At 44.3% G+C, this 2,814-nt stretch overlaps 1 pseudogene; it reads right to left on the minus strand.

The window, feature by feature from the left end:
* The window catches only part of LOC100951614, a 17,357-nt pseudogene extending 16,556 nt beyond the window's left edge, over positions 1–801 (minus strand).
* Between the last annotated feature and the right edge of the window lie 2,013 nt (positions 802–2,814).

Consider the following 2,814-nt stretch of genomic DNA (forward strand, 5'->3'; position numbering starts at 1 on the left):
AAAAGAAAGAAAAAAGAAAAAAATTAGCCAGGCATTTTGTCTACCTGTAGTTCCTAGCTACTCAGGAGAATGAGGGTGGGGGACCACTTGGACCCAAGCCAGGAGTTTGAGGTTGCAGTGAGATATGATCATGCCCACTGCACCTGAGCATGGGCAACAGAGTGAGATCCCACCTCTTAAAAAAGAATTAGGGGATGGAGGCAAGATGGCAGACTGCAGCCAGCTTTTTACAGAGGCTCCTGTCCAGAAGGAGACTTAAAGGACAGAAGTTTAGCAAGGGTGCTGATGGTTTGGAGCAGAGCAAAGAGAGAAGATTGAAGAATGCACTTCAACCTTGCTGAGGCAAACTGCGACCCCCAAAATACAATCTAAAGGTACAAAATCCACCACCAAGCAGATGACAGTCCCCTCTCCCACAAGAAGGGCTCGCAGTTTACTCCATACAAACAAGCGAGCAGAGTTCAAACATCCTCCCACTCTATCCCATGGGAGAGACCCCCTAAAAACTGGACCTCCTACCACTACTGGTGTACCACGGCACCCTCCTGCCAGGCATAAAACTGTAAAACTGTATAAAACTGTATATATTCCCTACCAGCAACTCTGAACTCCGAGGATCCCCCTCCCAACTCTGACCCTGAGGTCTGGAGGTTTGTCACCCATGGAGTCCAGAATCTTGGGCATTTCCTTGAGAGGAGTGGAGGGGAAAAGGGCTGGTGCTGCTCTGTGCTGACTCTGACACAGGAGCGAAGAGAAGAGCCTTAGCTCAGAGGAAGCCATACAGGAGCTGCCTGACGCCATTCCAGATAGGCACATCCTGTCTCTCTGGGCAACCAGAGGTTCCAGGTAGCAGTCACTGGTGAAAAGGACTTCCGAAGTTGTAAGTAAAGAGATCATTAGCACCTACCCCTCAGGGGAATATAGTGCAGACAAAGGCAGTGGACAGGCAGAGGCCCGAATTGACACATGAGTGTAAACCATAATTGCTTGCTGCCCAGGGCTGAGTTTCTTATCAGGTCTAGCAGCCTCTGACATGCAGAGGAATTTAGCTAGGACAGAAGCATGGGGCTAGAACTGAGTGAACTTCCCCAGCCTAAATTCTTCCACTGCCAGGTGGGCGCAGATTGTCTGGTGACTCTGGCAATCATAAACCCTGGGAGCAGTTCCTTACTGGAATGAACTGGGTTACAGCCCTGTGGGATTACCAATAACTGGGTGCAAGGTGGGGAAGGAGGTATCAACCTTCCCAGACTAATTCATTTGCTGGGTGGGTCCTTTTACTCTCACGGAGCAATGGAGCCAGTTATATCTGAGCTGCCAGCAGATCCCTCTTATCTAGGTGCTAGAGACATTTGAACTCTCCTACCTGATACTGGTGCTGACTGAGATAACTGATTTAGACCCCTTAAACTGGGCAAATCACCCAAGGACTATCCAAGGTGGCACCCTGGGTGAATGGTTGAGGGAAGGTTTGATTTTCCTTGCCCAATTGTTGTTTGTGGGGGGTGGGGCGACTTAATTGCTGGTATTTCCCCACATCTGAGACTTCAATCAAGAGTAACTGATTCACTAGGGTAGGACAGAGACCAGTTGAAAATAAGACAGAGCCACTTAGCCTCACCACACCAAACAGGTCCCCAGTCTCTCAGGTCATAACACCATACGGGTCCTTGAAAAACCTCAAGGGGAAAAGCAAATGAGGTAAAATAATCATGAAGTAGAATCAGTGGAAAAGCTCTGATAATATGAATAACCAGAGTAGATCAACCCCCTTAAGAAAGGATGTGGCTGGTAATACGAATAACCAGAGTAGGTCAACCCCCCCCCCAAGAAAGGATGTGGCAGATGAAATTGAAGATCTCCTATATAAACAATTAGCTGAGATGTCAGAAATCGAATTGAGAATTTGGATTGCAAATAAGATTAATAGAATAGAGGCAAAGATAGAATTAGAAATTCTAGGAGCATTCCAAAAGTTCACACAAGAATTCAATGAATTCAAACACAAAACCACCAAAGATTTTGAAACATTGAGGCAAGAGATTGCAGCCCTCAAAGATCTGAAAAATACAGTAGAATTTCTTGGTAATAGAATGCAGCAGGCAGAAGAAAGGATCTCAGACATAGAAGATAAAGTTTCTGAATATGCCCAAGCGTCCAAAGAGGAACAGAAATAGAAAGTAAAAACGGATCATTCTCTCAGAGAGCTCTGGAATAATTCGAAGAAAACTAATATTCACCTTATAGGAATCCCTGAAGGCAATGAAGTTGCTTCACAAAACACAGAGGCTCTTCTTTATGAAATTAGGAAAGAGAACTTTCCAGATATGTCAAGAGATCCTGAAATTCAGATAGCAGACAGCTTCAGAACCCCAGCACGACTCAACTCGAATAAGACATCCCCCAGACACATCATAATTAACTTCACTAAACTTAATATGAAAGAGAAAATCTTGAAAGCAGCTAGACTTAAGAAAACCATAACCTACAAGGGGAAGAATATTAGAATGACTGCAGATCTCTCTGCCGAAACCTTTCAGGCAAGAAGAGGGTGGTCATTGACATTTAATCTCCTAAAACAAAACAACTTTCAACCCAGGATCCGGTATCGAGCTAAACCGAGTTTCATTTATGATGGAGAAATTAAATACTTTAATGACATTCATATGTTGAAGAAATTTGCCATAACTAAACCAGCTCTCCAGGATATTCTCAGACCTATCTTCCATAATGACCAGTGCAATCCTCCACTACAAAAGTAAACTAACACAGAAACTATTGATCAAATTCCAATTTCTACAGTGGCAAAAGGAT

The sequence above is a fragment of the Otolemur garnettii genome, unplaced genomic scaffold, assembly GCF_000181295.1.
Source record: "Otolemur garnettii isolate 467f Iridium unplaced genomic scaffold, OtoGar3 scaffold00006, whole genome shotgun sequence".
Lineage (NCBI taxonomy): Eukaryota > Metazoa > Chordata > Mammalia > Primates > Galagidae > Otolemur > Otolemur garnettii.